Source organism: Buceros rhinoceros, unplaced genomic scaffold (genome assembly GCF_000710305.1).
Source record: "Buceros rhinoceros silvestris isolate BGI_N320 unplaced genomic scaffold, ASM71030v1 scaffold1114, whole genome shotgun sequence".
In the NCBI taxonomy this organism is placed as follows: Eukaryota; Metazoa; Chordata; class Aves; order Bucerotiformes; family Bucerotidae; genus Buceros; species Buceros rhinoceros.
In genome coordinates this window covers 33,395-45,983 of record NW_010407435.1, presented here as the reverse complement: position 1 = coordinate 45,983, position 12,589 = coordinate 33,395, and the positions used below count along the sequence as shown (strand labels likewise).

The following is a 12,589-nucleotide window of genomic DNA, read 5'->3' as shown; positions in this document are numbered from 1 at the left end:
CAGTGCTTTTGTTTCTTAAGACATGGATGGTGCAGCAAGCTGCCAAGAAACATCTTCGCTGGACATAAGGATTACTTGGCCTCCGTCTGAGGAGGAGCGGCTTAGCATAGCCTCTTCTGTGATGCAGATAGACCTGATGATCAGTGGAGGGTTCCTTCCAAATATCTTGCTGTGATTATATGCTGATTAAGTACCTGTAAGTATTTCCCCGTTTTGCTCAGAATTCATTGGACTAGCTTGGATCTGCATCACTTTATGACATCCGGTATTGTATCAGGACCTATGAATAACCGCTCACTGCCTTTGTGGGCTGGGCCAGTCACTTCTGCATTTTTTGATGCCCTGGTTTTATAATTATTTACTCTCCCGCATGCGGAGAGTCAGCACAAGCAGTCTGATATTCCCCTGCTATATTCACCAAAGATCTGCCAAAAAGATGCCCTTGATAAACTGCAAAAACCCCACCACATTATCCCAGGCAATTAGAGATTCACTGCTGACCATGACATCCAACTTTACTTAAACTTTGGAGGAGCAGCTGGCCATTGGAGAGAAATCCAAGAAGGAGCTTAAGGAGACCAACAAGGTCTGCTCGTGCTGTTTGGAACAGTTTGTTTGGGGGGTTTCTTCAAAAGAGGCAACTAGGAGAGAGGACTGAAAGCCCTTTTCTGGGGTCTCGGTGACATCGCTCAGCAGGTGACTTTATATACAACCAGTGTGGCTCTCTACCATATGACCCACACGTACCCTGATTCTTGGAGACATCATCCAAAGCGAGAGGAGCCAGGCAGCCTAGCACTAGGCAACAGCTGTTTCAGTTGCAAAGTCTTTGGAGCAGAGACTGTGCCATTCTGTATTGAGACATCCACTTACCCACTGCCTGCAGCTCGCTGTCACCTGAACAACTGTCTACGTGGTAAATCAATAGCTACAGGAGATTACCTGCATTGCCTGGGCTCTGTTAGGAGAAAACTTATTTACTCTTCAAGCTTTCACCAAACCATGCGTGGAGCTCTGGTTAATCCCCAGGAAGGAAAACAAACATGGGCAAGCTGTCTGCACTTGACTGCTGAAAGCTTTTGAATAATGGGGTGACTGACAGGTCAGTTTACTCGATCCAGTTTTGAACCTGATCCTTTTCTCCATCTAAGTAATTTAAGCGTGTTACACACATTCACACCAGATTTCTGTAACACATCCTTTACACCTGGACCATGGCAAATGCTGTGGGATTCCCACGTTGGTAACACCCTGGAGAATAGCATATTGATTAGGTTCGAGATCATCTGAGGAATATGAACATACACAAGTCCATACACAATGAAATGCATCTGTGGGTCCTGAGGGAAATGGCAGGTGTAGTCGCTAAGGCTGTCTCCATCACATCTGTAAAGTGATGGCACCCAGGTGAAATCCTCAGTGACTGGAAAAACAGAAATATCACACCCATTTTTGAAAAGGGTGAAAGTGAGGACTCCGGGAACTACTAACCACTCAGTCTCAGCTCTGTGCCCAGTAAGATCATGGAACCAATCCTGTGTGAAGCTGTGTCAAAACATATGGAAGGCAGAGAGGTGATCAGAGACAGCCAACACGGCTCCATTAAAGGTAAATTGTACCAGACTAATCTGATGGAGTTTTATGATGGAGTGATTGCATTGCTGGATAAGGGAAGAGGAACTCAATTCTGCAAGGCCTTTGACACAGACCCACATCCATCTGCTAAATTAGAGATACGAGTTTGGTGGATGGACTATTCGATGGATAAGGAATTTGCTGGATGGCCACTTCCAAAGACTTCCAGTCAATGGTTCAATGTCCATATGGAAACCAGTAACAAGTGGTATCCCTCAGGGGTCTGTACTGCAACAAGTACTATTCAGTACCTTCATCAACACCATAGACAGTGGGACTGAGTGCACACTCAGCAGGTCCGTGGATGACACCAAGCTGAGTGGTGCAGATGATTCATTGGAGGGACAGGACAACCCAGAGGGACCTTGGTAGGCTGGAGAAGTGGGCCTGCGTGAACTAAGTTCAACAGACCAAGTACAAGGTCAGGGCAACCCCCAGTATCAACAGAGACTGGGGAATCTTCATTGAGAGCAGGCTTGTGGAGAACGATTTGGGCTTATTGGTGGGGTGGCAAATTGGACATGACCTGTCAATATGTGCTCGCAGCTCGGAAGCCAACCATGTCCTGGGCTCATCCCCAGTAGTGTTGCCAGCAGGTCAAGGGAGGGGATCCTGCCCCTCTACTCTGCTCTGGCGAGACCCCCCTGCAAGGCTGGGTCCAGCTCTGGCCTCCTCAGCCCAGCAGAGACATGGACCTGTTAGAGCGGGGCCAGAGAAGGCTGCAGTAATGATCCGAGGGCTGGAACCCGTCTGCTGTGACGACAGGCTGAGAGAATTGGGGGTGTTCAGCCTGGAGAAGAGAAGGCTCTGTGTCCTTTCAGTGCTTCAAGGGGCTTAGAAGCAAGACGGAGAGAGATTTTACCAGGGCCTGAATGGCAGGACAAGAGGTAACGGGTTAAAGCTGAAAAGAAGGTAAGTTTAGATTAGATATTAGTTAGAAATTGTTAATTGTGAGGGTGGCCAGACACAGGAACACGTCACCTAATGAGGCTGTGGATGCCCCATTCCCTGGAAACGTTCCAAGTCAGGCTGGACGGGGCTTTGAGCAACCTGATCTAGTTGAAGATGCCCCTGCTCGCTGCAGAAAGGGTGGAAATAGATCATCTTTAAGGTCCCTTCCCACCCAAACCACTCTACGATCATATGAGGAGTGGCAATATGAGGGACATATATCACTGGTTTAGAAAAACATTCATGGCAAATCCCTACAAGAAGACAATAGGAGAGTTGCTTCATCTTACTCTGAACTGCCATTCAATTTTAGCAAGCAAAGGCTACCACCAGTCATGAGAGACACAGAAAACTCACATTACATGGCAGCAAATTAGTACAGAGACTGCAAGCATACGGTTGAACAGTTCCCAGCCTCTCCCTTCACCCATTGTTCTGGTGAAAGAATATGCTGCCTACACCCATGAAGCCGGGAAAACCCAAGGGATGAGGGGAACATCACTGTGCCTTAGGTAAGAGTGCTCCCTTCTGGCTACAGAAAGAAGAAAATCTGAAAAGAAGCAATCTTTGTTTGCCCAGCTGTAACTGGAGAAAGTCATGCATCATATTGTCCTGTGTACTTAATTTAAAAAAACAGCTGGGACACACATGCCTGGGTGCAAACAGAACCCCTCACCCCAGTGCCAAGGCACTGAAGGAGGGAAAACACGTTCTAAGGAGGGGAAAAGACTATCAGAACAGATATGTAAGTGCTTTCAGCTGAACATTTTCACTAAGACATTTCCAAAAGCATTAGCTGCAGCAGTTTTTCTGCAAACACCTCAGTAATAATCTGTCGTTCATATAGACATTGCAATGAACGGAACACAATTAAATACAATTTAATATAATTAAACCAACTGGTTTGATTTTTACAGGAAAACAGTCACTTTTCAAAGAGGGATTTGGCCAACTTAATCAAAGCAACACACAGAACTATTAACGGTTTTTTTCTTTAATCAGCAGGCGTGAAGCACAGGAATTCAGAATATTTGGCAGCTGGGCACACTGCTCAAGGTCATTTCCAACCATCACACCCAACAAGGCTAAGGAATGCTTACTTAAGTAAACAAAGTGTCCATGTCTTGATAGGATAAGCTAAGATCCAACCAGTAAATTCCTTTCACAGTTTTGCCTAAAAACCATTTAGACAGTGAAGTAAACTGCCCTGCACACAACCTAGGGGTAGCTCACAAATATAGTTGAGATGGTAACTAAGCGTGGTGCAATCACATGATCCTTACCTCACATTCCTCTTGAAAGCATACAGAAAATCATCAAAAGTAGTATTTTATAAGCATCTGTAGGTGACATCAGATATGGTTCTTGTAAAGAACATTAGAGGAGATGGTCCTTACAAAATGCAACCTGCAGTCCCTGGGTTTTGAGTGACCGCTTTTATAACTTCCTCACCCAGCGCTCCCTCAAAACCACTCTGCAGACTTCACTTCCTAAAGTATCTTCCATAATCTCAGGCAACTTCATGCAATTACTCTCAAACAGCCCCAACTGCTACCACCATTGATAAAAAATGGTAGATGGATAAAGAAGGAGGGTTTTGTTCTACAAGCACATCACCAAAAACATTTCATGTTTTCAGCCAGCAAATGGCTGCATAAAATACACATGAGGTGATAACTACAGACGCGGTACTCACTCCAAATCGCCCTCTACTCCTCTTTTAGATAGGCAAATATTTTACCAAATGCCAAGTTGTCAGGGGGTGTGTGTGTGTTTAACACCATTTTTGATCTTTTCAAATATGTTAAAGATAACAAACCCTAATGATGTACCAAGATACACACCAACATTTTCCTTCTCAGTGACATCTTTAAAGCCTCAAAAGAGATCAGTGTGATGTTGTTAACCCAGGGAAATGGGTAGGAGCACACCGGAAAGCCAGCTGCGTGCTGCCTGCCAGATAACCGAGTGCTTCAGGCACGCAGCTCTGCTTTTCCAAGGCAAACACCGACCCCTATGGGTAATAGGCAACGGTGCAAAATGGAGTACTAAAGAAAGGCAAAACATTCCGAAAAGCTTTGTGCACCTCTCTGTAAGACAAAGCCATCACAGTGAAGTGGGATGTGGCTAAGGAGAAGTATCCTTTCTCTGGACGCAGTGGTGAGAAGCAATTACATCTCCAACATTTTGTGTTATCTGTGGTGGAACAGATTTTGCCTGTAAACAGACTTAATTCAACATCACAAGCACTAATAATAGAAGGGAAAGACTCGCAAAAGCACTGCTCCAATGCTTGAACCACTCTGGATCGCAACCTCACACACTGCAGGTGGTCCTGAGCCCTGAGGATGATGGGGAAACGTGGGCGTCTCCACTGCACGCCAATACTGGAGATCCTCCTTGCCAAGGTGGTGACAGTGCTCCGGCCCTGGCCCATGGACGCATGAAGTACGTAAGGATGGAAACCAGGATGAAGGAGCAGATGTCATGGTGCTGGAGGATGGCTATTTGAGGACACGGCTTCTCCTCATCCCTCTTCAAAGGCAGGGCGCTGCCAGCAGGTGCAGAACCATTGCTCTCTGTGTGATGGGGACTTGGGCCATACTGGGAGAAAAACCAAGACACAAACTAGGAACACAAAATGCAAAAACATGAAACGGCAGTGCGTGGCTGGGCAGGGGGAAGATGAGACAAGTCTCACCCTGACAGTGTGAGGACAGACAGGTCCTCACACTGGTCCAGGAGCTATTCTCCGGCACCTTCAGTACTATCATCCAGTAGCAGGAGGCTGTTTCGACATCTTCTGTGAAAAAATAAGTAAACAGACCAAAATTTTAAGGTCAGAACGGCAACGGGGCAAGATGCCTCAGCTCTGTGACAAAGGGGACACAGAAAACACATTGCTCCTCTTCTGCCTCTTCATTTTAATCTTCCTTGAGTTAATGACAAGGATGCAAACAAATGGAGTTTTCCTAAATGGAAAGTTTAGGATCAATTTCTACATCGAGATTTAATCCATCTTTTTTGCAACAATGGGCTTTTTAAGACAACGATGAACAACTGTAATCCTGTAAATATTCTCATGAGTACAAATTCTTCATCATCAGATATAAAACTATCATGAAATAACGCTGGTAATCGATTTCGTACGTATTTTTTCTGAAATCATGGGAAGTACAGTATAGTTTGCTAGCAGAGAAATTGGAGATATTAAGGGTGTATTTTAACCTAGAACTGTAGAAGTGCTACCTCCTCAAAAGTAAAGAGGATTGGGGTGGGGTGGAGGGTGGGGGAAGAAGAGAAAACCTAAAAATTTAAGAAAAAACTCAAAGACAAAGCAGACTGAAAACAGGTATATTCAATATTTTCAGAGGATATGAAATTCCTTGGTTTGCCCTTCGGAATGGAGCTAAGTGAGCTTCCCAATTTAATGGGACATTGCATTAAAAATTAATGAATAGCTCATAAAAGACATTTCAATACTGCATAAGGAAGTGAAAAAAATGAAGCACGTGAAACCTCTGACAGCTACTGCCTGTCAGGTAGGAAACAGCTCAGGGCGGGCTTCACAAATAGAGACATAATCAAGCAGGAGACAAAACCAGGTAAACACTGAATAAATGTATATAAACTTCTACAGAAATGCCAGAAGTTGGGAGAAAAAAGTCACCATACCGGAATATCTAATTTTAAAAGGAATTATTTTCATTTCAGCTTCTCAAAATTGTGAATTTTAAAATTGGAGCACAATGATTGAGAGCTGTGCCCCTTAGTCCCGGTGCTGCTGTTACCAGGATGACAACCCACCAAACCCAGGTTAGGAGTCCTGGCATGTGGACATTTCCTCCTTGGCGTTCTCCACTTGGCACCTGCCCCAGGCACACAGCTGGCTGCAGCTTGAATTTTAAGACAGAGAGAAACCCACGATAAGGCATCTCTTTGTCTTCTTGATCAATAACCTCAGTGAAGGATTTTGGCAGGTCCCCAACACACTTACGATGTTATTTCTAGGGATAAATGAGCCTTTAATAAGAAACTGAGGTTATCTACAGAGGGGAAAACTGATTTCTGTTGCTCAATCTTATTTCTAACAAAACAGTGATCTCATTTTTCAGTCATTTGCAACCAGTCCTTAAACAACTGTTTTGCTGTTAACAACTTCAATAATTAATCACAGAATAGCTGAGGTGGGAGGCAGATGATCTGAGTCTAACCCCCCTGATGAGACCCCCTCCTCGAGGCTTCTCCTCTCCAAGCTGAGCACACCCAGCTTTTTTGGCCCCTCCATACAACAGATGCTCCAATCCCTTAATCGTCTTTGCAGCCCTTCACTGGACTCACTCCAGTAAGCTCGCATCTCTCCTGTACTGGGAAATCCATGCCTGGACACAGCACTTCAGATGTGCCTCCCCACTGCTAAGATAAGTGACGGTGGCTGTGCAATGACAGGGGTTGGCTCCCTCAGCACTTGTAGGTGCACTCCATGTCCTGTGTCTTGATTACATCCAGTTTGGTTCTGTGTTCCCTAACCTGCTGCTCCTCAACTGCGAGAAGGAGTCTTCCTTGTGCCAAACTTTCTGGTTTCAGGAGGATAGAGGCTGGTCTTAATGAGGACTCAGGCCTCTGGTGAGCTTTCAGTTTTATCAAGGGTCACTGCTGGGTGCATAAGAGCAGGACTGGCACTTCGCTGTATGCTGGTCTTTACCACTAATATTAGCCACAATTTTCACAAAACCCTGGTTAACCTGAGCTACCAGAAGGTCGCTCCAACAGTGTCTTCAGAGCCGGGTTTCTGAAAGCACCTGGTACCCTGCAAGTCTTGCTCCCTATACACACGGGGCACATATGTACCATGCTCTCCCTCTATGTACGGTCCTTTCAACCAGGTCAAACTTGCTGATTTTGGTGCAACAACAAACTATCTCCAATACTGCTTTATAAATTAGTAAAAGCTAGTGACAGACTCGAACTGTGTGGACCATCAAAGGAAGGCAGTTCACACTAATTTTTTGGATTAGTTTCATCCTAACGGAGATTATGAAACTTATAGCGGGATGAACCCACTAGCTAGTTCAGGGTCCCAACAGAGACGAAGAACTCCAAAAGAAACCTGCCATGTGTGAGAGCAAACACCTTCAAGCCCAGCAGTTCCCTCCATCCCATGGGGCATTGGAGACACCATTTCCCAGATCTCCTTGAACGTACAACCAGAATGAGACACAAGCTTAAGGACAGGAGGACTCTCAGTACTGTCCTCAGGTCATTTCACACTGCCTCACCAGAGATGGATGGGCATGGACACCACGGCCAGAGGCCCTGTCTGCTGGTATTCATTTCTCATCAGTATTTCCACAGAGCCACACTCTTTAAGCTCGTCTGAGCAACAGCGTGGGTGAGAGACGGCACCTTCTTGGCTGCAAAGCATCCAACTACCAGTAAAGGCCATAGCTGCAGATGTTTGAATACAAGTCTTCCACTTAAAGCTGCTCTGAATTTAATGTTTCTTAATGATGCCTATAACATCTATAGTTTTCCACAGAATAAAATCCTCTCTCCCTCTTTTTTTTTCATTTGAACTCTAAGTTCTTATTTTTTAAAATTAACGAGTAGTTAGGTATGACAGCGTGATTTATTAGCATGGTTTTCATTAATAGCTTTATTCTTTCTATAGACAGCAGTCCTATGACAAGTCAGAAATATCTACAAGGCCATCAGGATTCTAAGGGCTTCCTTCCTGCATATGGTAACAGGTTATTATACCCAGCTCTTAATCCATCTGTGTATCTTCAGCACTTTTAATACACCTTGCTCTGCAATACCAAGGTGCCATCTGTCTCTGTTCTTCAGGCCTGGCTGGTTTTCTCCCTTCCCAATTATATCTATGCACTAAATCCTTTAAACCTCTATCCAGCCTGCAACTTCATTGGCTCAAACTAATGAACAGAATTTTCTAATTCCCTTATGATAATCCTATTACCTATCCAAAGCTATTTCTGCAAGGTTCATCATTACACAGAGATGCAAAGCTGAGACCAGCTCTATCTGTGGTTAGTTGTAATCCTGCTCCTCTCCTGGAAACCACCAAGGACATTTGTCAGCCCTTGGAAAACGCAGAGCTGAGCAACTGAGCTTCTCAGGTAGAGCGATTTGTGTGTTCATTGTCTTTCCAGTTTTATTTTAGTAGAGGAATAAAATACAGCATTTCAAAGATGGCCCTGCTAAAATGTATTGGTGGTGTCTTAGACGTTCTAATGGATAAACTTAACTGATTCGGTCTCTCAGAAGAACCTCATGTTTAGCATAGGGATGAAATGTAGTTGTTGAGATAAAAACTAATGCCAGATTTCCAGTTATGAATTTGGTAGGCTGGTTTGATTAAGCTGAGAATAACAAGCTATGACAGCTGTCATTATTCATGCTTTAAATAAATGCAGGTTTTGCTTTAGCTTGGACAGTGAGTGATGCTTCACTCCAGATAGAGTCAATCAGGGCAAGAAGAGGAATGTATTAGAAACCTGACCCCTGGGCTGCCCAGGCTATTGGAAGCGACACCTATGTCTAATTTAACAGAGCTTTTACATTCCTCACATGGAACCCTCTATCTATTTCGCTTTGTCATTAATTTCATTCAAAGTGGGATTTCTACTCTTTTTGTAACCTCTCTGTGAATACTAACCTGTAGAAGAATCTATAAAAGAATAGAAAAATGCCATTTCTCCTGCCTGTACTGGGGTAGTGTTCTGAGCTCTGGGGAAGGGCAAGTGAAGGGCTCAAACATCTCAGATAACCCCCAGAAAATTTTCATGTCTGGGTCCATCATTTTCAGAGCTACTGAGAAACAACAAATCCTAACTTCAGAATAAATCCTTCTTATGTGGGTATCTAATTTCAGGCTCAGAACTGTTCTCTTGTTTTGGTAAGTATAAATATTGCATAAATATTGGCATGAAAGCATAATAAATCAAAGTACTGGGCAGGGAATTCCGCTAGGCAGCTTTAGGCAGGTTGCAAGTATGTAACTGATGGTATAAGTGATGTGTTCCATGAAAAGATGAAGCAAAAGTCCCTGTCTAGCTGGTGACATTGCTTTCTACAGCTGAGGTCCCCAGGAGATGAGTAGGTTGTGAATTGTATGGGTCTAAGTGGTCAAAAAACCTCGGTGCAAAATCACATTTTGGACTCTTGCTTCCCGCCTCTTACACAAACAAAAACTCTTCACAATCAACAGGTTTTCTGCAAATACTTCTGGGTTTTTTTTGACAGGAGGGAACAGTTTATACATAAAGTTGCTCTTGTGCAGCTGATACAGATCAGATTGCCAGAATTATACATCGACACTTCATCCTATTTCAGAATGGGATTTTAAGCTGATCTATGTTACTGGTTTCCAGTGATAAAGGGAATTCTTCACTAGCAGCAATGGATCTTGAAGCCATTACAATTCTCTCTCATTCCTAATTTTCCAAGTGCAAATCCCCTACAGATATTTTACATCTTCCAAATACTCATGATGCCATCTATATATACGCTCATCTCAACTGCAAAGTCTTCTCGTGGGTGAATTACATTATTAAAGGACAACCCTGCCCCTTTCCAGATTTCCAAAAAAAAGAACCAGCCAGACTGATACAAACAGTAGCCCCACCTCAGTGGAGAAATAGTTTTCAATAAATATTGCACTAGGCTGGATTACGGGGATTAGTCAGCTCAGTTGTGCAATTAACTGCAGAAGCTGCAATTCTCACTACATGCAAAAGGTGTGTGTAGGATAGTCTTAAATGCAGAAGATTTTTCACAAATTTTTGCATCTACACCAGCCTTAAATTTCCACCTCCCCTCTTTTAGACCTATTGCCTTCTTAGACCCCCTTCAGATAGCCAGTGGTGTAAAAACAGAATAACAAACCCATAACTGGGAACTGGGGTTGTTCAGCCTGGAGAAAAGGAGGCTGAGGGGAGACCTTACTGCTCTCTACAACTACCTGAAGGGAGGTTGTAGAGAGGTGGGAGTTGGTCTCTTCTCTAATACAACAAGCAACAGGATGAGAGGAAATGGCCTTAAGTTGCACCAGGGAGATCTACGTTAGACATGAGGAAGAATTTTACAGAGAGGGTTGTGAAGCATTGGAACAGGCTGCCCAGGCAAGTGGTGGAGTCTCCATTCCTGGAGCGGTTTAACAGCCGAGTAGGTGTGGTGCTGAGGGACACGGTTTAGGGACCGTGGCTGTGCAAGGTGAACGGCTGGACTCGATCTCAAAGGTCTCTTCCCACCAGATGATTGTGATATCTGAGAACTATGAGCAGAAGAACTTGAAGTACTTAAAGAGGGCTTATAAGAATGGGGACAGTCATTTTAGCAGGGCTTGTTGCAACAGGATAAGGGTGATGGTTTTAAACTAAAGGAGGTCCAGACTAGATAGAAGGAAGGATTTTTTTTTTTTTTTTTTATGATGAGGGTGGTGAGACACTGGCCCAGATTGCCCAGAGAGGTGTGAGAAGCCCCATCCCTGGAAACATTCCAGGCCAGGTTGGACCTTGGGGCTCTGAGCAACCTGCTCTAGTTAGGGAGTCCCTGCTCACTGCAGGTGGTTGGACTGGATGTACCTTGAAAGTTCCTTCCCACCCAAACTGTTCTGTGATTCTATGAACATTAAAAAGAGAGAGAAATGAGGTCTTTCCAGTACCAGGTATGAGCAGAGTTGGCCAAAATTAGGGGGAATAGCACTTTCTGGGTAGAAGAAGAAAAAACAAAACAACAACAACAAAAAAATCCCTTCCAACTATATCAAGTGAAAGACTTTGCAAACTCTTGTCACCTCTTGTATTAATTCTTTATGCTGAAACGAAACATTTCACGTTTTCATTGGCATTCTCATTTCGGACAGACACGCAAGATGAGGGCAACCACAAGCAGAGGAAGCACAATAAGCCTGAAAAACAGCTCTGCATATTTGCCTGCCAAAACTGTATTTGATGCCCCCGAACCCTTTCCACTCTAACAGACACAGATAATAGAAGAGAAAGAAGGAAAATGCAGAAAATCGCAGTGAGCAAATGCCATACAGTTTTCTCCACTGCATTCAATCAGAGAAAGGGATGGCAATATTGAGGGAACAGTGGCTCCTGCAGAGAGAGTTAAGCTGGGCTTTAATGAGCCACTTCGGCTGCTCCAAGCAAAGTCCCTGCTTATTACACAGTCAAAGGCTCTCCAAGAAATTTCCAAATTTCTTGTTACCTGAGCCAGCCATCTGAACAAGGCTCTGTGAGCTCTAACAGCAGCAGTGCCTTAAACTCAGCCTAAACACTGGCTGCCAGATGCAGTTCTTGGTCCTTCTCAGCCTTGTAGAAAACTGCTGCTAACAGGTGAAAACGTGTTAGCAAAGTTGTTCTTAACAAAAAACATTCCACTGATTTTTGTTTTGTTTTACATTGTTTCAGTGTGGATGAGAACTTCCACGCAAGCAGTATCTTTGCCTGGAAAACATTAAAGTGATAAAATCAAATGGCATCTTGAAATTAAATGTGTCGATATTTGCATATCCTTGCCATTTCACTAGTGCAATGGTCATTCTTAATAGGACATCATAATTAAAATATTCTTAAGTGATTCCAGGTATGCAATACCTTAGGGAGAGTTGCTTTTCATGGAATTAAATATTTTATCTTAATTTGTGACAAAAGCATGTTTTAATACTGAGGAGTCATTCTGACACAAAGTGTCAAATAAAATAATTACGGTGCTGGAACCCTATTAAAATAGTTGCCTCCCCATGCTCATTATGGTGGGGAATCTGTCTGGGTGAAAGCAGCTGAGGTAGTAGCTACTCCTTTCCTCAGAGATCCCTTATGGAAGACCTTTGAAATGTTTAAATAAAGCAAACTGAGACTGTTTAAAAAGAAATTAAAAATAAAACCTTGGATCTCACCTCTTTGAGAGCACATACTGACAAAACGCTTTCCCTGACCATTTTAAGTTAAACCCAACCGTATCAATGCTGTTGACC

At 43.7% G+C, this 12,589-nt stretch overlaps 1 protein-coding gene across 1 annotated transcript in view; it reads left to right on the top strand.

The window, feature by feature from the left end:
• The first annotated feature begins 8,663 nt into the window (after positions 1-8,663).
• PDC (phosducin) overlaps positions 8,664-12,589 on the top strand; it is a 17,223-nt gene continuing 13,297 nt past the window's right edge. The window contains exon 1 of the mRNA XM_010134449.1: positions 8,664-8,723. The gene's annotated coding sequence lies outside the window, so the exon portion shown is untranslated. The remainder of the gene's footprint in view (positions 8,724-12,589) is intronic.